The sequence below is a fragment of the Hevea brasiliensis genome, chromosome 1 (genome assembly GCF_030052815.1).
Source record: "Hevea brasiliensis isolate MT/VB/25A 57/8 chromosome 1, ASM3005281v1, whole genome shotgun sequence".
In the NCBI taxonomy this organism is placed as follows: domain Eukaryota; kingdom Viridiplantae; phylum Streptophyta; class Magnoliopsida; order Malpighiales; family Euphorbiaceae; genus Hevea; species Hevea brasiliensis.
In genome coordinates, this window is record NC_079493.1 from 120,246,617 (window position 1) to 120,272,428 (window position 25,812).

Here is a 25,812-nt window from a genome sequence, read left to right on the forward strand (position 1 = left end):
CACTTTCCATCATATCTGATCGAGACCCAAGGTTTACATCGAGATTCTGGAAGAAGTTGCATGAATCCTTGGGTACACAACTCCATTTTAGCACAGCTTTCCATCCTCAGACGGATGGGCAATCAGAAAGAGTAATCCAGGTAAACAATTGAAACCCATGAAATTGATACAAATATTGAATTGAAATGATAACAATAACGTGAAATACTTGTCAGGTCCTTGAGGATATGCTGAGGAGTTGTGTCATTGAGTTTGAGGGAAGTTGGGATAGATACCTCCCACTGGCAGAATTTGCATACAACAATAGCTACCAAGCTAGTATCCAAATGGCCCCATATGAAGCTTGTATGGGAGAAAATGTAGAACTCAGTGTCTGGATCGAATCTGGCGAAGACAAGCGGTAGGGCTGCACGGTGAAACAGACTGAGGACAAAGTAAAATTGATCAAAGCTAATCTGAAGGTTGCCTCGGACAGACAGAAATCTTATGCCGACCTGAAGAGAAAAGAAATAGAATATGTGGTTGGCGACAAAGTGTTCCTCAAGGTGTCACCGTGGAAGAAAGTGTTGAGGTTTGGAAGAAAAGGTAAGTTGAGCCCTAGGTTTATTGGCCCATATGAAGTTATTGAACGTGTGGGACCAGTAGCCTACAGGCTAGCTTTACCACCAGAGCTGGACAAGATCCACAATGTGTTCCATGTGTCCATGCTCAGAAGATACCGCTCAGACCCTTCACATGTCATCTCCAGAGAAGAAATTGAAATACAGCCGGATTTGACATATGAAGAAGAACCTCTACGGATCCTGGCTCGGGAAGTAAAAGAGTTGAGGAACAAGCAAATTCCATTGGTGAAAGTGCTTTGGAGGCACCACAACTGTAACACCCCCGTTTGCATAGCCTGGTATATTTCACTGTTCCGGTGACCGGTGTCGGTCCGGACAATTAATGGGATTAGGGCCACACTTAGGACAACTTGAGAAGCCATAAACACAAATAATTAGTAATGTTTAATTAGTTAACTATAAATAAGAAAAACAGAACATAAGAGGTTAAACGAGCCGAGAGTCACAGCGATGAGTGACCTCCTCGGGAACGACTGCGAAGTCATTTTAAACTCAAATTTCGAACCGTAAAAAGTGACGCTGCGGTCCTTAGGACCCTTATGAACACAGTGGAAAAGAGAAAATCACGAAAAAGAACTGTTAAGCCAGTCAAATAATTAGGTCAGGGAGCCGGAAGAAATATTGGATTATTTGCAAACCAGGATGAATCGGTGAGGGGCGATTTGGTCAATTGACCCCGAGAGCTGACTCCTGACCTAACTGTCAAATAAAATCAAAGAAAAGAAAATTTCGGAATAGAGAATTAAATTAAAGAACTAATAGAAAAAAAATAAATAAAAAAAAAGAGGAAGAAGATGGAAAAGTCAAAGTTGATGACATCATGAATGATGTCATAAACAAATTAATTTAGTAAATTATTAAATCGGGAATTGTGGTCTTCCATAAGATAAAGAAAAGAAAAGAAAAAAAAAATTAAAACACAAATCTTCTTCTTCAAAAAAACGTCTCTCTCTCTCACACCAAAACCACTATGAAAGCTCATTTTTGAGCTTGAAGAACCAAAATCCAACCATGGCCAATTGTCCTACCATAACTAGATGTTGTTTGGACAACTAGGAAAGAGGATTCAAAGAAAAGAAAGAAGAAAAATTTGAAGAAAAGGGAGAAGAAATTCTGCACACAAGGTTAGTAAACTAAACTTGAATTGTTAGTTGATTTAGTTATGTTTATAGCTTAATTAACCTAGGAATATACTTAAAATGAAAAGAAATTAATGGTGGGAGGATTAAAGAAAAATTCATCCAGCTAGGGTTTTGATGTGTGTGTATGAATTTGATGGACTTAAAGGTGTGTATGAGTATATGAACCTTAAGTAGTTGAGTTATTATGGTTTAAGGCTTTGAAAGTAGTTAAACACAATGAATTAGTGAGATTAGGGTTTGAATGTTAGGGTTAGTGATGCATACATTTTGCATAATCATTTAGGTTTAATTTCATAACCATTTTTATTTGATTATTAGTCATTTTTAGCTAATTTTATTAGTTAATTAGTTAGTTTTTCATAATTGTCGATTTTGGATTAATTTGTAATTTTTACTTTGTTTTGTAGGAAAAATGGTGTTTTTGAAGGACTAAAGAGAATTTTGCCATTGAGGAGTGTCTTCTACAGCAAAAAGATGCCAAAAGCAAGTTTTCAAGCTAAAATATGCATAGACCAAACTGTGCATAACTTGCCGCATAAGCTATGCAGTTCTGCATAAGGAGGAAGAACACTGTTCCAGAACCAGCCGAAATGTGCATAAGGAGACTGCATAGCTTATGCACATTCTCACCTCCCTTATGCAGATTCACGAAATTGTGCATAACCTATGCACCAAGTCATGCAGCTTCGCATAAGTGACCCAGAACCAGCCGAAAACTGCATAAGGGACTGCATAACTTATGCAGTCCCATAAAGAGTTCATTAATGAGCTGGCAGAAGATTCCCTTAATGTATTCCTCCTAGAACATACTATTTTAGGGCTCCATGTCAGAAAAATGCTATATATAGTCCCATTTTCTCAAGAAAGGAAGGAGGAGGCAAGGAGCAAAAAAAGAAAGGAGGAGGCTAAGCAGAATTTGAAGAGTCATTTCCACCTTCCACACCATTTTCAACTAAGATTTGCAGATTTCTTTCTTTCTTTACACTTTTCTACATTTCTAGTGTTTAATTCCTTACTTCTTAGCTTAGATTAAAGCTTTATTTCCATTTAAACTCATCATATCTTGTAAGCATTATGGATAGTGAGTAGTTTACTTTTGATTCTGGAGTAAGGGTTGTAATATTTGAGATATTTGTGGATTTTGATTGGGTAATCCATATTTTGTGGCCTTAATGAGTTTTATTCATTTCTTGTAAGCTTAATGACATGCTTAATGTAGGATCCCATTGAGTAATGTTCTTAATCCATGGTTGAAGCACCGAAAGGAGAAGGCCTTGTGATAGATAATCAGGAAATTGGACTTAATTAACTTAGACCTAGAAATAGGCTAAGGATTAAGAGGATTCATGATTAATTAAGGAACTTAATGTGTCTTAATTAATTCTAACTCCACGAAAGTAGGATTAGTTTGATTAAGGCACTCTTTGTCTCACCAGAAAGGGAATTCAAAGGATTTAAGAATTAATCTCCTTAAAACTCATAAGTTTCATAAGTTTGGACAACCAATTTAAAATCCCAAAATAGCTCGAATATGAAATCCTAACTCCTAATCACTTTTTACCATTGTTAATTTCTAATCGAATTTAATCATTTGCCAATTTAAATATTGCCATATTTGAACTTGCTTATTTCTATTTGATGCAATTTTAGTTTAATTAATACATTGTTGAATAGAATATTAATTTTGCACATTTAGATTTCATACTCCATTACCCATTAATTCATCATTTTAATCTCATAAATACTTCAATTTAGTCAACTTTTATATCGAAAATTCAATCATTAACACAACTCCTCGTGGGATCGATATTTTTCTATACTACTTGTACGATCTGCACTGCACTTGCGGTTGGGACGCATCAAGTTTTTGGCGCCGTTGCCGGGGAGTTGTTTGTTTAAGATTGAATTCTTGATTATTTTAGTTGTTTTTAGTTTTATCTTTGTTATCTTTTCATTTTGTGTTTGTTTGTTCTTTTTCAGGTACCTTTAATCTTTTATGAGAAGAGCTAGAAGCTCAAGTGACACAACCTCATCGCTTAACTCAAATTGAGAAATTTTGTAAGGCCAACAAGAAAGAAACCAGAAGAAGGAAGGAAGTTTCGAGAGAGACTGAATTAGAAGCAAACATGGCTGATGAAAGAGTTAGAATTGGTGTTGGTAATGCTGGAAATGGTCAAAACAATGAAAATGAAGCCCAAGGTGAAGAAGTTGTTAATGCAAATGTGCCTAGGGGAAGTATGATGGATCATGCTTTTCCTCGTTTTGATGACTTGAGAGAGAGCATAGCAAGACCAAGAATTGATGCAAATAGTTACAAGATGGATTTTGGAGTTCTTCAAATGATCCAAAACTCTCAATTTGGAGGACATCCTTCTGAAAATCCACACACACACCTGAAGAAGTTTGCTATGATTTGCGACATGCAAAAACAACCTGGAGTATCTGATGATGCAGCAAGATTGAAGCTATTCCCATTCTCTTTGAAAGATAGAGCATTGGATTGGCTTGATTCTTTACCTCACAACTCCATTACAAATTGGGAGCAACTAACTGATGCATTTCTTGCACAATATTTTCCACTGAAAACTCAAGAGCCGAGGAATCAAATGACGACTTCGGACCAAGAGAAGATGAAACTCTCTGTGAATCATGGATGAGATGGAAGGAATTAGAGAGATTATGCCCACATCATGCCATTCCAAAATGGATGATAAATCGAATTTCTACACAAATGTCACTCCCGCAATCGAGGAATTATTGATGCTCAAACAGAGGAGAATTTATTATAAAGCATGAAGATGAAGCTTATGAGTTATTAGAGAAAATTGCAAAGAATACTCATCTTTGGAGTAGTCCAAGAGGACCACCCAACTCGAAAAAGGCAAGTCTGGAATGTATGATCTTGATCCATTCAACATGATTAATGCAAAGTTTGATGCACTTACAAATGTCCTTGCTAAGAAAATGGAAGATTTGAGTATGTTGGTTAGTTCATCATCATCACCGGAAGTTCACAACAAGTGGCTTATGCAGAGGAATCAACCACTGGAGTAGATTATGGAGAACAAGCAAGATATGTTGGTAATTATGGAAACAAGCAAATGGGGAATCCTTATTCTCAAACTTACAATCCAAATTGGAGGAATCATCCCAACTTTTCATGGGGCAATCAGCAAGGTCAAGTTCAAAATCGAATTTTCAACCACAACAAAGAGTCAAGTTCCATATCGAAAATAGGCAACCATTGCCCAATTTTCAGCAGAAAAATATGAACCCTCCACCAAAACAAAGAAGAACGAAATTCCACCATCAAGCTTTATTGCAACAGATTCTTGCCAACCAAAATAAGCATGATGAGGAGATGAGAGAGGTGAAAGCAAGGTGGAACAAATGCAAACACACAATGAATCTTTGGAAAACCAGATTGCACAACAAGCATCTTCCTCAAGTGCCAAATCTTTTGGAAAGCTTCCAAGTCAACCAGAAAATCCAAGAGAGCATTGTCAAGCTATTACTTTAAGAAGTGGTAAAGTTATAAATGATGAGAAGAGTGAAAACAGTGAGAAGAGAGAAAATGAAAAAGGAACTGATGAGAGTGAAAAACAAGAGAGTGCAGAAAAATGTAAGGAGAAATTTGAAGAAAAAGAAGAGAAGTATATACCTCCTGAGCCCTACAAGCCACAACTTCCCTTTCCACAAAGATTTCACAAAGCCAAGCTTGATAGGCAATTTGGAAAGTTCTTAGAGGTTTTGAAGAAACTTTACATAAATGTGCCTTTGTTGATGCTCTTTCACAAATGCCCTCTTATGCAAAATTCTTGAAAGAAATTCTCTCAAACAAGAGAAAACTTGAAGATGATGAAACTGTAGCTTTGACAGAAGAATGTAGTGCTATCCTCCAAAGGAAACTTCCTCCAAAGCTTAAGGATCCAGGGAGTTTTTCAATTCCATGCCACATTGGAGAGTCTTGTTCTACAAAAGCTCTATGTGATTTAGGGGCCAGTGTTAGCCTTATGCCCCTTTCTATCTATGAGAAGCTCAACATGGGAGATCTAAAGCCAACCCATATTTCTCTTGATTGACGTAACAATCAAGTATCCTCAAGGGATTTTGGAGAATGTGCCCCAAGGTTGGAAAGTTCTATATACCTGTTGACTTTGTCATCTTGGACATGGAGGAAGATTCTAATATTCCAATTATCTTGGGGAGACCCTTTCTAGCTACAGTAGGAGCATTGATTGATGTGAAAGGAGAAAAGCTTACTCTTAGGGTTGGTGAAGAGCAATTAATTTTCAATATTAATAACTCTATGAAGAAGCATCATTCAAGTCGATACTTGCTTGAGAGTTGATATTATTGATGAGTTGAAGAACACTTGAAAGAAATATCCGTAAGATCCACTTGAAAATTGTTTGGTTCATGGAGGAGGCATAGACTATGACAACCCTCATGTAGCTGCATATACTCAACACTTAGAGGGAAGTCCACCATTCATTTCTGCTCCAGTTTTTCAACTCACACAAAAGGAAAAAGCAGAATTTAAGCAACCATCATTCAAGGAAGAAGATGCACCTAAGGTAGAACTTAAGCAACTTCCTTCTCAGCTCAGGTATGAATTTCTTGGCACTAATAACACTTATCCAGTAATTGTAAATGCAAATTTGAGTACTTTAGAGGTGATAAGTTGTTAAGAGTGTTGAGAAAATTTAGGAAAGTTTTGGGATACACCATAGATGACATTAAGGAATAAGCCCACATTTTTGCATGCATAGAATCGCTTGGAAGAAAATTGTAAACCATCTATTGAACATCAAAGGAGGTTGAACCCAAATATGAAAGAAGTTGTTAAAAAGGAAATTTTGAAGTTGCTTGATGCAGGGATCATATATCCCATCTCAGACAGTACTTGGGTGAGCCCAGTACATGTTGTTCCAAAAAAGGGTGGAATGACAGTTGTCAAAAATGAAAATAATGAATTAATTCCCACTAGAACGGTGACTAGTTGGCGAATGTGCATAGATTACAGAAAATTAAATGTTGCCACTAGAAAAGATCACTTTCCACTTCCCTTCATTGATCAAATGTTGGAAAGACTAGCTAGGCATTCTTACTTTTGCTATTTAGATGGATATTCAGGTTTTTTTCAAATCCCTATCCATCCAAATGATCAAGAGAAAACCACTTTTACTTGTCCATATGGAACCTTTGCTTATAGAAGGATGCCATTTGGGTTGTGTAATGCACCAGCCACTTTTCAAAGGTGCATGATGGCAATCTTCTCGATTTCATTGAAGACATAATGGAGGTTTTTATGGACGATTTTTACATTTATGGATCTTCTTTTGATATATTCTTATCTAAACTTTCTAAAATTTTGCATGATGTGCGAATCGACCTTGTGTTAAATCGGGAAAAGTGTCATTTCATGGTTCAGAAGGGATAGTGCTTGGACATTTGGTGTCTAACAGAGGAATAGAGGTTGATAAAGCCAAAGTTGAAGTGATAGAGAAGATGGCTCCTCCTACCAATGTCAAGGAATTCAAGTTTCCTAGGACATGCCGGGTTCTCTGACGCTTTATTAAGGATTTTTCTAAAATAGCTAAACCTTTGTCTAATTTGTTAAGTAATGACACACCATTTGAATTTGACCAAGAGTGTTTGGATGCCTTTTGCAGTTGAAGCAAGCTCTCATCATGCACCAATCATGCAACCACCGATTGGAGCCTACCTTTTGAAATTATGTGTGATGCTAGCAACTATGCAATTGGGGCTGTTCTTGGTCAAAGAAAGGACAAAAAGGCTTATGCTATTTATTATGCTAGTAGAACACTGGATGACGCTCAAACAAATTATGCAACAACTGAAAAGGAATTTTTGGCAATTGTCTTTGCATTGGAAAAGTTCAGACCTTACATTATTGACTCAAAGGTGGTTATATTTTCAGATCATGCAGCCATCAGGTATTTGCTCCGTAAAAAGGAGGCCAAACCGAGGCTCATTAGGTGGATTCTGATGCTACAAGAATTTGATTTGGAGATTAGAGATAAGAAAGGAGCTGAAAATGTAGTTGCTGATAATCTTAGTAGGTTGAAATTGGATGGTGAAGAATTGGATGAAATCCCTATTGATGAGTTTTTCTTGGATGAACAACTTTTCTCTCTTGTTGCTAAACTACCTTGGTATGCAGACTTTGTGAATTATTTATCTTGTGGAGTTTTACCTCTAGGTATAACATGGCAACAAAAGAAAAAGTTTCTGCATGAAGTGAAGTTTTATAGATGGGATGATCCTTTACTCTTTAGGAGATGTTGTGATGGTCTAATTAGAAGATGTATTCCTGAAGAGGAAATCCAGAGTATTTTGCATCATTGCCATGCTTCTGATTATGGAGGACATTTTGGCATCTCTAAGACAGCTAGTAAAATTTTGCAAGCTGGTTTCTTTTGGCCAAATCTTTTTAAGGATGTGAGGAAATTTGTGTTGGATTGTGATAAATGTCAAAGGAGTGGAAATTTGTCAAAAGGAGATCAAATGCCCCTAAATAATATTCTTGAAGTGGAATTATTTGATGTTTGGGGAATAGATTTTATGGGGCCATTCCCTCCTTCATATGGTAATAGATACATCTTAGTTGGGGTTGACTATGTGTCAAAGTGGGTGGAAGCTATTGCAACTCCAACTAATGATGCTAGAGTGGTAGTAAAATTTTGAAAAATTTGTCTTGAAAGATTTGGAGCTCCTAGGGCTATAATTAGTGATGGGGGTTCCCATTTTTGTAATAAGCAATTTGAGAGCTTAATGAGGAAGTATGGTGTAGTGCACAAGATAGCTACCCCATACCATCCTCAAACTTCAGGACAAGTTGAAATTTCTAACAGAGATCTCAAGCATATTTTGGAGAAAAATGTGTACAATTCTAGTAAAGATTTGTCTATCAAACTAGATGATGCTTTATGGGCATATAGGATCGCCTACAAAACCCATATAGGAAATACTCCCTTTAGGTTGGTGTATGGTAATTCTTGTCATTTACCTGTGGAGCTAGAACATAGAGCATATTGGGCCATTCAGACCTTGAATTTTGATCTTAAGCAAGCTGGTGAGAAAAGGTTGTTACAACTTAATGAGCTTGAGGAATTGAGGATTGATGCTTATGAAAGTGCCCGTATTTACAAAGAAAGAACTAAAGTTTGGCATGATAAGCATCTGAGGAAAAAGGAATTCAAAGAAGGTGATTCAGTTTTGTTGTTCAACTCAAGATTGAAATTGTTCCCTGGAAAACTCAAGTCAAGGTGGACTGGTCCATATAGAGTTTCTAAGGTTTTCCCTTATGGAGCAATAGAAATTTGGAGTGAAAAATCTGGGAATTTTAAGGTCAATGGGCATAGATTGAAGCATTACATAACTGGAGACCCAATACTAGGAGCAAGCTGTTACAAGCTCTCCAATCCCTCACCTCTTTTCAGCGAAATTCATGAAAAGTCCAGCTAAGGACTATAAATTAGCCCTCTTGGGAGGCATCCCAAGTCCTTTTATTTTGCTTTTGTTGATTTACTTTCATTTTCATTAATTTTGTTTTTATCTTAAATCTCCCCAAATTAAAATTTTGACATTGTTAAATCTTGTCCCTTGTAGATGTAATTCAATGAAGAAAGGCTGGTGAACTGTTGGGGAAGTAATTCTTAACTTGGAAAATTTTGTCCTTCAAAAGAACTGATAAGCTTTTGCTGCATAATCTGTGCAGGAGCTGCAATCTAGTTCATGCAGAGGAAAAATAAAATCTGCAGTAAAAAAAGGGTGTCTGCAGCAAATGGCTCATGTTTTTGATGAGGTTGGATGTATTTAAATGGAGGAAGGTTAGTGAACTGCTGAAAGCTGCAATCTGGTTATTGCAGAGGAAAAGTATCTTCTGTAGAATAGAAAAATAGAATCTGCAGCAGATCACTTGTGTTTTTGGTGAGGTTGGGTGGGTAATTTTCTAATATTTGTGCTTATAATGATATTATGGTGGTAAGTTGGTCATTTTTGCAGTTTTGAACTTCTTTGGGGTTATAGGATACAAGGTAGAAATGTTGCATTTTCTTGACAAATCTTGGAGATTTCATTTCTCATTTGTGGTTAGATGCAACTTCATGCAAATTTTATGGAGTTTTATGTGCTAAATGTTGATTTGCAGAATTTGAGTCAAAATGGCATAGCTCTCAAAGGTCTTTTATGTAGGATCCATTTTTACATGCTTGTGTGATGCACTTTTTATGAACTTTGAATATATTGATGTGTTTTTGATGAAAATTTCTCATGGTTTGTGCTTCATAGAATTATATTTCATCATTCGGTATCTTTCACACTTGCAATCCATGTTCTATTGCATTCTTGATCTTGTTGAATTTGTGCATAAGCAACTGCATAGCTTATGCAATCCTGCATGACCAAAATTCTTGCCATTTTTCACCTTTATTGCAAGTGCATAAGCAGAGTGCATAGCTTATGCAACTCTGCATAACCTCATTTTGTCAAATTTCATATCTGTCAAAACTTGCATAAGGTGAGTGCATGACTTATGCACATTTGCATAACTTCAAATCCTTCATTTTCTCTCTCTGCCGAAGTTTGCATAAGGAAGGTGCATAAGCTATGCACTTCTGCATAACCAAAAATCCAAAGCTCCAATTCTGCCGAAGGTTGCATAAGCAGAGTGCATAACATATGAACTACGCATGACCGTAAACCAGAAAAAATCATTCTTCGAGGATGCATAAGGAAGGTGCATAAGTTATGCACCTCTGCATAACCAAGATCTCCAAAAAATCAATTTAGCCGAAGAGTGCATAAGCAGAGTGCATAGCCTATGCACTACTGCATAACCAGAAATCAGAAAATCCCAAAAGTTGCCGAGACCTGCATAAGCAATGTGCATAGCCTATGCACTTCTGCATAACCAAAATTCTGAATTTCAAAACCTACCGCAGAGTGCATAAGCAGAGTGCATAGCTTATGCACTTCTGCATGACCACCAACCAAAATTCAAAAAAATTGCCGCAGAGTGCATAAGCAGAGTGCATAGCTTATGCACATCTGCATGACCCAAGTTTCTGAAAAACCATTCTTGCCGAGAGATGCATAAGGGGAGTGCATAACTTATGCACTCCCGCATGACTTCGCTCCTCACCATTTCAGGGTCACCGAAACATGCATAAGGACAGTGCATAACCTATGCACTTGTGCATAAGCACTTTTCTGAAATATAAATCCTTTTGAAACACGCACAGGTTATGCATAAATCATTTTCCCCTTATGCAGTCTCCTACAACCCGATTCAAATTCATTTTCAGCAAAGACCATTCCCACCACCTCCACTTCCCGACTCTTGAACCCCACGACCGCCCTTCAACCTTCATTCTTTCCGGCATTCTCGCCGTCTCTCTCCCATCTTCTCCATCAGCGCTCTCATCACGAAACCCTAAATCCCCCTACATTTTCATTTCCCCTATCTCTTCTCCAATCGACCATGGATTCCCCTCCACATTCCCGCCCCGCCTCTCCTCTTGAAGTCTCTCCATTGTCTTCGATACATCCCCCTTCCAATCCTCCACCACAAACGACACCACCACCACCTCCATCAACAACATACAAACGCAAAATCCGATCCAAATCCGTGCGACCCATGTCCTCTGCTCCTCCTCTGTCCAAACGCAAAGACCCACCCACCCCATTTTCGGAGCCACCTCCTAAAAAGCCAAAAGCTCCAGCCTCTACACCTTCTTCCAAAGAAAAGACAATTTCAGAACCCCATTTGTCTCAAAGCTACCAGCCTCTCACGATACAATTCAAAAGCCGCTTTCAAAAGACTCAAAGATAGAAGGGTACAACCTACTAGGTATATATCTGTTGATGCTCTACAATCTATGGGTTTATTTGATAATGTAGTTGCATTTCTTGACGGTATGGGTTGGATGTAATTTGTGCATAAGCAAGAGGTAGTTTATCCAATTCTAGTTTTGGAGTTTATTTCTTCATTCTCTGCTACCCTCAACTTGCATGATGTAGACCATAAGCCAATTATGACATTTAGATGCTTGGGGCAAAATAGAGAGCTGTCATTGGATCAATTTCATAGCATTTTGGTTTTGCAATTGATGGGTTCTTTAGAGTGCCACATACTGGAGTAGAGGTAGCCAATAAGGGCATCTGGAATCCTGCCCAATTTTGGAGAATCATAACAAACCAACCTCAAACCTTCTCTGCTGGTAGGTCCAAAACATCCCAAATCCTTGACCCTGCACTTAGGTTTATTCATAGGCTGATGGCTAGCACCATATTGGGCAGAGGGACTAGTTCTGGTGCTGTGGGCAAATCTGAACTATTTATGTTATGGTGTGCATTTCACAAAGTTAAGGTGTCTCCAGGTTACTTCTTTTGCGAACATGTGCTGCATATTGCCACCAAATCCATTGGTGACATTGTTTTGGGTGGGCTCATTACTGTCATAGCCAAGCATTTTGGCTTTAATCCTGCAGAGCACTCAATCCCAGCACTTGAGGACACTTCCTATTTTGATACTGCACACTTAACCAAAACAGGGTTTCATTTATCATATTTTGATGATATCGCCACCTGCAGTGGCCAGAGCCTATTGCACAACCGAAACCCAACCTTTCACACCGGTCCCACAAGACCCTACTACCCTACCCCACCCCCTCAGCCTACTCAGGACACTCCAGCTACCTCTGCTCAGCCCATTCCTCCTACAGCTGAACCTACCTCATCCACAGCACCTCCTCCATTCAACACTAAAGCCTTATTCACCTACCTCGACAGGCTTAGTGATGATATCTACTTTGTGGATAGGAAGCTTGACAGTGGTCTTGATACACTAAAGGATCGTCATGATCAACTATTTGACCTTGTCATGGAAACCAGGGACAAACAGAAAGAACTGAAGGAGATGGTGAAGCAACTCATGATGTTTCTGGGCATGCCACCCCCACCTCCATCACCTCCTCCTGCACCATCATTTCGACGACAACAGTGACCACTTACTTAGCAACATCCTTGGACAAAGGAAAAACAATAGACATAGATTAGTGTTTAGTTTACTTTTGTTCAATCTTGTAGGACCTTTTCTTTGTAAATATGTTCAAACATTTATACTTTGTTTTGGATTTTGTTGCTTTGTTCTGAATTAGTTTCTTTTAAATTCTGTTTCTTTTGAAGTTTTATTGAATAGCTATTACATTAGTCCTCTTTGATTTTTATTGCACTTATTGCCTTTTTGTACATATTTGCCCATACTGCCTATATTTCCATACTTTTCTTGCTGGTTGTACATTTCCCCTTGCCAATTCCCTGCAGTTTTGTATACACTGCATGACTATGAATTTCCTCATGCATAACCTTTGCATAGCTTTGTGCAACTCTTTACGCTACTTGCAGAATCACAGTTGTATTTCCCTTATGCAACTGTCCTGCATAGCCTATGCAACATCTATTGCCTCTTATGCAGCACCGCATGGCTTATGCACCTTACCTATGCACATGTTCTGGACAGCACTTAACTCTGCATAACCTGTGCAGCCTCTTATGCATCCCTTTAACTTGAATTCTCATACCAGGTAACTCTATCTTTTTGTTCTTATTTTTACAATTCCTGGTCAATATTATTTGCTTTGAGTTTTGGATATCTACTGTTTGAGACATTGAGGACAATGTCTAATTTTGAGTTTGGGGGTGCACATTTTGATTTTTAGCTTTATTTTTCACATTAAGAGTATAAGAGCATCTCATCCCATTTCATTTACATATATTGTAAATATTTTACATATACATCCATACATACATATTCATTACACATTTACACACACATTATACATCACTTAGAAATTGTACAAATTGCATACAAATAGGCTTCCTCCATTTAGTTCATGTATTACTCATTTTAGGAATCATACACCATGCATTAAAATCTTTTGCCAAATCCCTTGAGTATTGAAAATGTGCCTATGAAAGTGATTTGACTCACCTTTTAGTTGGGTTTGTGGATTGAAAGTTTCCTAAAAGGTGCAAGGTTTTGAAGTGTCTATCCCTTGCCTATATCTTCTTAGCCAAAAAGCCACCCAACTAGTCATTTGGAGATGGAAGTGTTTAGAGGGAATTATTGGATATAAGGTAGTCAAATGATGTCTCACCAATCCTAGAACAAATTTTCTAAACCTTTCAAGGCGAAATACCAGCTTGTACTTGAAAAGAGAGATGATTAGGCATTCTTTGATTTAAACCTTCTCATTTTAAACCTTTGGCCCTTTTTCCCAACTAAAATTTATCCTTGCAAACCCCTTTGAGCCTTTTTGTCCCTAATTTTTCTTGAAACCCTTATTACTACCTAGCCAATGAACCAAACACTCCAACCCTTTTCATGAGAATAATTATTCATAATATTAGGTACATAAAAAAAAAAATACAATAAAAGGGAGAAGAAATACTTGTCACCTTGTAAAAGTGCTAGTATATGTGCTTTTCACTATTGCCATTCAAAATGAAAGAAATCCACCCAAAGTATCAAAAGAAATGAGTTTGGGGGTGGCAATTTTAGGGACAATCATCAAAAGAAAATACAAAATACAAGTTAAAGTATCAAAATGTCCCTCCATTTTTATGTGTTTTGTAAACTATGCTAGCACTTGACAATTCTCATTGTGTATTCTTCTCTCCCATATATATAAAAAAATACATATATATATATAATAAAGTGTACCTTATGTTTAAAAATTGAAAATATTCTCATGCTTTGAATACTTTTTACCCATCTTTCTTCTTAGCCTCATTTTAAACCCCATGGCCTCATTACATCCCTAAAAAGACCTTTGATCTCTTGATAGTACTTGCTACATTAGTGGAGATAGGAGTAGGGAATTTGCCTATGGGATTGGAAAACTATTCATCTATTCATTCAATTCTATCATTCCATGTTGAGATACTTTGGTTATCAATTGTCCTAGAATTCCTTTTGAGCATGACTCTCTCTTTTGATTAGTTGGTTTGGGGATTTGAATGATAATTGACTTGATGGCTAAGCGGTGAAAGCTTGGATAAGCATTAAATTCTTTGCATTTTGAAGGATGGGTATATGGATTGTTGGTATGGCTAAAGGTGTGTTAAGTTACCTTAATGAGTGATTTTCATAACTCTTTGGATAAGGCACCCTTAAAAACTTTGCACCACATTTTAAAGTTTGCTTGAGGACAAGCAAAAGCTTGAGTTTGGAGGTATTTGATGCATACATTTTGCATAATCATTTAGGTTTAATTTCATAACCATTTTTATTTGATTATTAGTCATTTTTAGCTAATTTTATTAGTTAATTAGTTAGTTTTTCATAATTGTCGATTTTGGATTAATTTGTAATTTTTACTTTGTTTTGTAGGAAAAATGGTGTTTTTGAAGGACTAAAGAGAATTTTGCCATTGAGGAGTGTCTTCTACAGCAAAAAAGATGCCAAAAACAAGTTTTCAAGCTGAAATATGCATAGACCAAATCGTGCATAACTTGCGCATAAGCTATGCGATTACGCATAAGGAGGAAGAACACTGTTCCAGAACCAGCCGAAATGTGCATAAGGAGACTGCATAGCTTATGCACATTCTCACCTCCCTTATGCAGATTCACGAAATTGTGCATAACCTATGCACCAAGTCATGCAGCTTCGCATAAGTGACCCAGAACCAGCCGAAAACTGCATAAGGGACTGCATAACTTATGCAGTCCCATAAAGAGATCATTAATGAGCTGGCAGAAGATTCCCTTAATGTATTCCTCCTAGAACATACTATTTTAGGGCTCCATGTCAGAAAAATGCTATATATAGTCCCATTTTCTCAAGAAAGGAAGGAGGAGGCAAGGAGCAAAAAAAGAAAGGAGGAGGCTAAGCAGAATTTGAAGAGTCATTTCCACCTTCCACACCATTTTCAACTAAGATTTGCAGATTTCTTTCTTTCTTTACACTTTTCTACATTTCTAGTGTTTAATTCCTTACTTCTTAGCTTAGATTAAAGCTTTATTTCCATTTAAACTCATCATATCTTGTAAGCATTATTGATAGTGAGTAGTTTACTTTTGATTCTGGAGTAAGGGTTGTAATATTTGAGATATTTGTGGATTTTGATTGGATAATCCATATTTTGTGGCCTTAATGAGTTTTATTCATTTCTTGTAAGCTTAATGACATGCTTAATGTAGGATCCCATTGAGTAATGTTCTTAATCCATGGTTGAAGCACCGAAAGGAGAAGGCCTTGTGATAGATAATCAGGAAATTGGACTTAATTAACTTAGACCTAGAAATAGGCTAAGGATTAAGAGGATTCACAGATTAATTAAGGAACTTAATGGGTCTTAATTAATTCTAACTCCACGAAAGTAGGATTAGTTTGATTAAGGCACTCTTTGTCTCACCCGAAAGGGAATTCAAAGGATTTAAGAATTAATCTCCTTAAAACTCATAAGTTTCATAAGATTGGACAACCAATTTAAAATCCCAAAATAGCTCGAATATGAAATCCCGAACTCCGGAATCAGCTTTTTACCATTGTTAATTTCTAATCGAATTTAATCATTTGCCAATTTAAATATTGCCATATTTGAACTTGCTTATTTCTATTTGATGCAATTTTAGTTTAATTACTACATTGTTGAATAGAATATTAATTTTGCACATTTAGATTTCATACTCCATTACCCATTAATTCATCATTTTAATCTCATAAATACTTCAATTTAGTCAACTTTTATATCGAAAATTCAATCATTAACATAACTCCTCGTGGGATCGATATTTTTCTATACTACTTGTACGACCCGTGCACTTGCGGTTGGGACGCATCAGTTAGTGAACTAAAATTTGAAGAAATGCATAAATGGCATGTTTAACCTATTGTGACATGAATTAGTGGTCAATTATGACCAAATAAGTTGTGTGGGAATGGTGGAAAATTTAGCTAAATTCGTAGGTCAATGGTCATGCTGCTGGCAGCATGACCAAACCTACTTTGAAGGACCAAAACTCAAATTTTACAAGCCTAATGGATATGCCACCAATTGGAGATGAAAATAGACATAAAAGAGCACAACTTTCATTAAGGAACCATGACCAAAAACTGACCAAAAGTTGGTGAAACAATTGACCAAAGTGAGTTGATAGCAGGCTGCCCTGCACCAAACTGACCAAATGAACAGTAACTGTTCATTTGGTCATAACTCGAGCTAGGTAGGTCAAATTGACCTGAAATTTTACCATCAATTAGATATGATATAGACCTAAAACTTTCATGAAGAACACCAACCCAAATTAGGCCATTAACCCTTTCAAAATCATTGAGCAAAATTAAATTACTGTACTGCAACTCTGCAGATTTTCAGTTGAGCAGCAATGTTTGGATAGCTATAACTCCCTCTAGAAAACTTGGATTTAGGCGATTCTTGAACCGATGGAAACGTAAGACATAGTACAACATTTCATATGAAGAAAGTGAGACCAAATTATGAACTTAACTTGATCAAATTATTAACCAAAGTTGGACCAAAAATCTGCCAGCACCAAAATCTCAGTATGAACTGTACACGTGAACAGTAAACTTATTTTGGCCATAACTTGAGCTACAAAACTCCGATTGAGATGATCCAAAAATGAGAATACACTTAAGACAATAAGAAACATTTTCTATGAAGGAAGTTTTGTCAAATTCCAACAGTAGATCGACCAATGGAACAGTGCAACTTCGGAGAACCAAAACCGAAAATTGGCAATTTTGCCAAAATGACCTAAGCTTTAAACAAATGACCAAAACCAACAAGTTTGGTGACCAAAATGTGGTATGTGGGTGAAGTTGGAGTTCCCATACCTATTAATCCTTAGAAAGTCAATTATTTGACTTAAATAGTGCAGTGAATAGTAACGCGAAACACAAAATTTCGAGAACGTCGAATTTAACACGTTAGAAATAGGTAAATGCGAAGTTAAAATTCATTTTGAGATTTATGCTAAGTTCTAGTACTGAAACATTGTCAAATTTTGTGTTTCAGTTGAAAAGAATATCGGGAAGGAACCCGAGGAAACGAGTCGAGGCTAAGGGACGACTCGCTTGAGGTTTGTGCACAATAAACCCTATTTAAGCATTTTATCCTTGAAAAATTGATTTATTACGCATTATGAATTTATGAACTTTTGTGTTGCCACCTTGCGATCAAATTGTAACTTTGGAAATGGATTGATTTTTGTATGCAATATTTGAATGAAATGTTTGAAATGAATTTTTGATTCACACTTAGCATGACAGTTACTTATTATTCCTCCTCCATTTATGGGGTTGAGATCGTTTATTTTCCTCCCTCTCTGGCTTGCCAGTTGAGGTTGTAGATCGGATGAGTACTCATTAGCTAGCTAGCCACCTCCCTCATTGGTTTCGATTAATGGGGTTGAGATTGCTTTGTCGTGGTGTACAACACGGCATTGATCGGAAATTTTGTGTCATGGCTTAAGTTGTGTACGACTTTGGCAACACTGTGTTTATGCAATTGTTTGACTAAACTGTTGTTTAATATATTATTTGACAAATGAGTTGTTATGAGCTTGATATTTGTGAAATGTGATTGTGAAGTATTCAAATTATGTTTCATCAATAAATGATTTATGTATCACATTTTAAATCTTTATTGTGCACCACTTGAGTATGTTTATACTCGTGATAGTTTAATTCTTATCGCGAGATAAAAGCAAGGAGAAAGCAGCAGAGTGAGCTGCGGAATTGACAAGATCTTTTTGATCCCTTTTTGTACGGGTATTATTTTATACCCTTATGGTTATTTTGATGTAAATACTGTAATGTCATAAGTATCAATGTAAATTGAGCAGTTGTAAATAAACTATAATAATATTATTTTAGATTTTCTTCTGTAAATTTAATATTTGTACATATGGATTTTCTGCCTTATGTTTTGTGAATGGAATTATTGAACCTACTGAGTTGACAAATTTGACTTGGATTGTGAAACTGTTTTGAAATGGATTGACTTGAGTTGAATTGTGAATTATTGGAGGTTGGGAGTTGTAAAATAGTTTTGGAAGTGCTTTTTACAGGTATTTGAAGAACTGGTTTCTCAAAATACAGAGGGAACTCTGTCAAAATTTTTATAAAATTTGCGACAAAATTTGAATGGACAAAAATTTTTACTAGTATTTAAACTTTGAATAAATGGTTTTTAATTCTTACCAAAATGCTCACCACTTCCAAAATGTAAGAAAATTGTTTTAAAATCCCTTGTAGGGTACTTAATGAGTTATCGGTAGGTGAAGTTCGGTAGTTCATTAAGTATTCTATGGGAGCATGCTATGCCTTACGGAGGGGTAAGGTGTGACAACAACACCGAGGAGGCAACTTGGGAAAGTGAAGAGACGATGAGGCAACAGTTCCCTCAACTGTTTGCATCAGGTAAATTTCGAGGACGAAATTTAAATTAGAGGGGAAGAGTTGTAACACCCTCTCGGTAACCACTCCGTACATTCTACTGTTCCGGTGACCGGTGTTGGTCCGGACAGCTAGAACGTCCGGAAAAATATTTAAACTAAAGTCAGGAACCCTAATTAACTCAAATATTAATAAGAAAAATTTAGTAAAAATTTTAGAAATAAAATACAACTGAAGTCAAGCAGTAGGTGCCCAAGCGATGGGTCACCGGAGGGAAGTTGCGGTTCTCGCAACGAGGAGCCCTAGACCCGGGGGAAAAATTATAAAATAATTTTTGGGACTCCAGAGAAGGGTTATTGAGGTTCCTATGGCATTAGAATGCCAAGAAAATACCTAGAAAAATATCTCAATCGGTACAGCCAATTTTGACCCGTTAAGCCAAACGGAGGGCATTTTGGTCATTTCGCCTTCTGAGGTGATTTTTGGCCGACTTGCCCAGTTGAGTAAATAATTAATATGACATCAAATATGAAGAAATATTACTAGAAATGAAAATTGAAATGAGTAGTGAAAGAAAAGAAAAGAAAATGCAAAAATAAGGCAAAAATGACATCATTTAAAAATTTGGACCAATCACACTTAAGCCATCCTTTGACTAACAATTAAAAAGACAAATGAAGACCAAATTCAACAAAGAAACCAGCAGCTATCCTCCTCCCCTTAGTGCAGCCGAAATCCCTCTTCAACACCCTCCATTGATGTTCACTCCAAAACTTCAATTTCTCCTTCATTTCACCCTAAAACCCTAGTTTCCTTTCACTAAAATTTGTTCTAGTACCTTGCATAGTCTTTTGGCAGCCAAGGAAAGGAAGAAAAGTGAGGTTTAGGGCTTTGGAAATTCTGCCCAAACAAGGTTAGTGCATATATACATCTAAAGCTTTTTAAATTCTATGTTAGAGACTTGGAATAAGTAGGAATTTGTCACTAAAATGAATGAAATCTATGTCTATCCATGCCCTAAGTTTCGGCAGCCCTATTGAATGAAAAGGTATGAGTGTTTTGATGGACTTAAAGTGGACTAGATATCAAGATTAAACCATGTATGCATGTGATTATTGAGTGAGATAGTTAATTAAAGCATGTTGTGAAAAATTCATATGGAAATTAGGGTTTGGAAAGGTGAAAGTGTGAATTGGCTTAGGAAATTGTTAGGGCACATTGTAATGGTCAATTAGTGACCATTTTAGATGTGTTGACCATAAATGGGACTGAAAAACACTATGGCAAGGTGAGGTTGCAGGCTGCCCTATGGACAGCAGCATAGGGACTGAAATTTCAGTCCCTTTGCACTGCCATAACTTGGGCTGTGCTTGTCCAATTGATGTTTGGCCAATTGGACATGAAACTAGGCTTATAATGGCACATTTTTGCTGAAGAAACCATGCCCAAAAGACCAAAGCAAAAGGGTCAAAACTCAGCCACAATCCGGAACCCTGAAACTGCCTCTCAAGAATTTGACCAAATGAACAGTAACTGTTCATTTGGCCATAAGTCACTGTAGATTTGGTCAATTGGTCTGAAATTTTTACAGCAACAAGTTAAGACATAGACAAACAACTTTCATGAAGGAACCTACCCCAAATTATGGCCAGAACCCATTCAACCAAGTGACTCAAGTCACTGTTCATGCACTGTAGATATGGTAAATTTCTGCAGACTGCATATCCGGACAGCTTGGGTTTTTGAGCCATATCTGGAGCTACAAAACTCCAAATGGAGTGATTCAAAAAAGGAAATTCAACTAGACAAAATAAGGAACAACTTTCATGTTTTACATTTCTTCAAATTCCAACAGTAACAGTGTCCAATGGAACAGTGAAGTTATGGTACAAAATCTGAAAAATCTGCTCCTTTGGTTTAATGCTTAGAAATGGTAAAAACACTTAATGCCAACAAGTTTTAAACACCAAATGTGGTATGTTGGGAGTGCCAAAGTCAATGTACACCTTTTTATTCTAAAAGTCAACATTTTTGTTGACCAATGATGAATAGTGACACCAAAAAAGTTGAAATTCACAAATTGACAAATTTAAGAGTTTCAAATGCCCTAGTATACCTAACAAGATTGGTTTGGATAGTTTGGCATGCCAATAGGGTTCAGTTAGCAGTACTGCACATGGCAAAAATGCCATTCTGTGATTTCATGGCTTTTAGCCATTCTGACTTTGCATTGAGACTTGGCCTTGTGCCTGATATTATTTTCAGCTTGTTAGCCGCTCATGCTGCACACCGGAGATGCATATGTGACCGATGGTGTGACGGCCGAGGTACTAGGTACCCAAAGGCGGTTACCTGTTATCGATCCATCGTCTAGTGTAGGTTACTTGGGCAACCAAATGAATGAAAATGAGCAATGTAGAAGAAATAAAGGAATGAATATACAAATACATGACAAACAAAACATGCACATGCAATACATATTTATATCTGCTATTTTCTTTTATTTTATTATTGCACCACTAAGCATTATTGCTTAGCGCGTTGCTTTTGCCACGCGTAGGTACTGGAGATCCTGATCGTGAGCCCGTGAGACCTCGATCGGGTGAGTCCATCCGGCGATTACGCACCGTGTCCGTGTCACCTCATTACCTGCAGTGCATTGGTAGGGCACTAGGTGTCATTTTGTCATTTTGATATTTTGTAGCAGATTTTTCTTCATATGTAATTAAACTTGTGTAATGTATATTGATGTATATGTAAATTATGAAAATTGTATTTGTTAATGGAATAGTAAATGTTTACTTGTGATTTATATGCGAACATCACATGTGAATGATGAATGAAAATGGAAATTGAAATGTGGAAATCTTGATATTGAGTTTGGTGTTGATAATGGATGTTTGAGAAATATTGTTGAGATTTTGGATATTGGAGTTTGAGATGATGAAATAAAAATATTGGAAGTGTTTTTAACAGGTTTCGAAGAACGGTTTTCTCCATTTTTAGCCGGTACTCCGCCGGATTTTCTTTAAAAATTTTCGGAACCTTAAATAAATGATACTTTTGATAAAGGGTTTAAATAAATTGTATTTCGTAAATTATATGCAAAAGCATTGTATAAATTAATTGAGGAATATTAGAGTGTGCCGGTACACCGTGTGGCATACTTACTCGGGTATACTGTACACGGGTAAGGGGTGTCACAGATTTTCACACGTGAACTTCACCTCAAACACACCATTTTAGGGTTACTTGCTAGAAGAATATAAATAGTGTCCTTATCTCATTTTGGCCATAAGAAGAAAGGAAGGAAGAAAGAGCAGAAGCAGAGGAAACATAAGAAAATAGAGCAAAGGCGTCACTCTCTATTTCTAAACCAGATTTGGAGTTTTCTTCTTTTCTTAACCATTTTCTACCTTTCTCGTATTGGGTTTCTTAGTTCTTAGTATATTTTCAAGTTCTATTTCCATATTTTCTCAGAATCTCTTGTAGTAATTATGGATAGTGAGTAGTTTTTCATAGATTCTGGAGTTGGGATGTAATATTTAAGATGTTTTATGGATTTTGATTGGGTAATTCATATTTTGTGGTTTTTATGAGATTTTATCCATTTTTTGTGTGCTTAATGACATGCTTAGTGTAGGATCCCATTAAGTATTGTTCTTAATCCATAGTTGAAGCACCGAAAGGAGAAAACCCTGTGATAGATAATAAAAAAATTGGACTTGATTAACGTAGACCTAGAAATAGATTAAGGATTAAAAGGATTTATAGATTAATTAAGAAAATTAATGGGTCTTGATTAATTTTAACTCTACAAAAATATAATTAAGTTAATTAAGGCACTATTTGTCTCACTTGAAATGGTATTCAAAGGATTTAAGAATTAATCTCCTTAAAACCCATAATTTCTATAAGATTGGATAACCAATTTTAAAAATTCCAAAATAGCTTGAATATGAATTTCCAAACTCCGGAATCGCCCTTTTACCATTTTTAATTTTAATCGAGTTTAATTGCTTATCATTTTAATTCTTGCCATATTTCAATTAGCTCATTTTAATTTACCACAAATTTAGTTGAATCTTCATATTGATAATTAGATTATTAATTTTGCATATATAGATTTAATACCTCAATTTCTATCAATCTATCACTTGAATTTCAAAATTAGCTTGAATTAGTTAATTTTAATATAAAAAATTCAATCATTAACTCAACTCTTCGAGGGAACAATATCTTTTTTATATTACTTGTACGACCCGTGCACTTGCGGTTGGGTCACATCAAGTTTTTGACGTCGTTGCCGGGGAGTTGTTTGTTTAATATTGAATTCTTGATTATTTTAGTTGTTTATAGTTTTTATCTTTGTTATCTTTTCATTTTGTGTTTGTTTGTTCTTTTTAGGTACTCTTGATCTTTTATGAGATGAGCTAGAAGCACAAGTGATATATCCTCATTGTTTAATCCGAAAATTGAGAAATTTTGTAGAGCCAACAAGAAAGAAACCAGAAAAAAGAAGGAAGCCTTGACAGCAACTAAAATTGAAGCAGAAATGGCTGAGGAGAGAGTTAGAATTGGTGGTGGTAATGCTGGAAATGATCGAAACAATGAAAATGCAGCTCATTGTGAAGAAGTTGTAAATGCTAATGTGCCTAGGGGAAGTATGATGGATCATGCATTCCCTCATTTTGATGATTTGAGAGAGAGTATAGCAAGACCAAGAATTGATGCAAATAGCTATAAGATGGATTTTGGGATACTTCAAATGATTCAAAATTTCTAATTTGGGGGGACATCCTTAAGAAAATCTACACACACATCTTAAGAAGTTTGCTATGATTTGTGATATGCAAAAACAACCTAGAGTATCTGATGATGTAGCAAGATTGAAGCTATTCCCATTCTCTTTGAAGGATAAAACATTAGATTGACTTGATTCTTTACCTCACAATTCTATTATAAATTGGGAGCAACTCATTGATGCATTCCTTGCACAATATTTTTCACCTGGAAAAACTCAAGAATTAAGGAATCAAATGACAGCTTTCAGACCAAGAGAAGATGAAACTCTTTATGAATCATGAATGAGATGGAAGGAGTTAAAGAGACAATGCCCACATCATGCCATTCCAAAATGGATGATAAACTAGAATTTTTACACCAATGTTACTCCTGCAATTAGAGGGATTATTGATGCTCAAATAGGAGGAGAATTTATTATAAAGCAAGAAGATGAAGCTTATGAGCTGTTGGAGAAAATTGCAAAGAATACTCATCTTTGGAGTAGTCCAAGAGGACCAGGTCCATCTCAAAAGAGGCAAGTTGCTAGAATGTATGACCTTGATCCATTCAACATGATTAATGCAAAGTTTGATGCACTTACAAATGTTTTGGCAAAGAAGATAAAAGATTTAAGTATGTTGGTCAGTTCATCATCATCATCTAGAAGTTCACAATAGATTGCCTGTGCAAAAGGAACAATGAGTTGTGGAGTAAAATATGGAGAACAGGCTCCTTATGTTGGTAATTATAGAAACAAACAGATGGAGAATCCTTACTCTCAAACGTATAATCTAGCATGGAGGAATCACCCCAACTTTTCATGGGGAAATCAGCAAAACCAAGTCCCAAATCAGAATTTTCAACCACAGTAGCAACAAGGAATTCCATATCAGCAAAATAGGCAACCATTGCCTAATTTTCAGCAGAGAAACATGAATCCTCCACCAAAACAGCAAGAGCAAGGTTCTACCATAGAAACTTTGTTACAACAGATTCTTGCCAACCAAGCTAAGCATGATGAAGAGATGAAAGAAATGAAAGCAAGGCTAGAACATATGCAAACAGATAACAGAATGCTGGAAAACCAGATTGCACAATAAGCATCTTCCTCAGGTCTCAAGTCTTTTGGAAAACTTCCAAGTCAGTCAAAAAACCCAAAAGAGCAGTGTCAAGCTATCACTTTAAGAAGTGGGAAGGTTGTAAACAATGAGACGAGTGAAAAAAGTGAAAAGAGAGAAAATGAGAAAAAAATTGATGAGAGGGAAAAACAAGAAAGTGAGAAAGAAAGTGCAGAAAAAGGTAAAGAGAAAGTTGAAGAGAAAGAAGAGAAGTATATATCTTTAGAGCCCTATAAGCCACAACTTTCTTGTCCACAAAGATTTCAAAAAGCTAAACTTGACAAGCAATTTGGGAAGTTCTTAGAGGTTTTGAAGAAGCTATACATAAATGTGCCTTTCATTGATGCCCTTTCACAAATGCCCTCTTATGCAAAATTCTTAAAAGAAATTCTCTCAAACAAGAGGAGACTTAACGATCTTGAAACTGTTGTTTTGACAGAAGAGTGTAGTGACATACTCCAAAGGAAACTTCCTCCTAAGCTCAAAGACCCCGAAAGTTTTTCAATTCCATGCCATATTGGAGAATTAAGCTCTACAAAAGCTTTATGTGATTTAGGAGCTAGTGTTAGCCTTATGCCCCTCTCCATTTATGAGAAGCTCAATATGGGAGATCTTAAGCCAACCCACATTTCTCTTCAGCTAGCTGACAAATCAATTAAATATCCGGAAGTGATTTTAGAGAATGTGCC

At 36.4% G+C, this 25,812-nt stretch overlaps 1 long non-coding RNA gene and 2 other non-coding genes across 3 annotated transcripts; 1 reads left to right on the plus strand and 2 right to left on the minus strand.

Annotated features, from left to right (window-relative positions):
* Positions 1-1,600: 1,600 nt before the first annotated feature.
* Positions 1,601-18,774, plus strand: LOC131181451 (uncharacterized). Its single transcript, XR_009149951.1, has 3 exons — positions 1,601-1,747; positions 17,839-17,902; positions 18,523-18,774. It is a non-coding gene; the product is annotated as an uncharacterized LOC131181451 (long non-coding RNA).
* LOC131169816 (small nucleolar RNA R71) lies at positions 4,356-4,462 on the minus strand. The gene has a single exon (XR_009140729.1). It is a non-coding gene; the product is annotated as a small nucleolar RNA R71 (small nucleolar RNA).
* Positions 18,775-24,243: 5,469 nt separating the features above from the next.
* On the minus strand, positions 24,244-24,351 carry LOC131169640 (small nucleolar RNA R71). The gene has a single exon (XR_009140527.1). It is a non-coding gene; the product is annotated as a small nucleolar RNA R71 (small nucleolar RNA).
* Between the last annotated feature and the right edge of the window lie 1,461 nt (positions 24,352-25,812).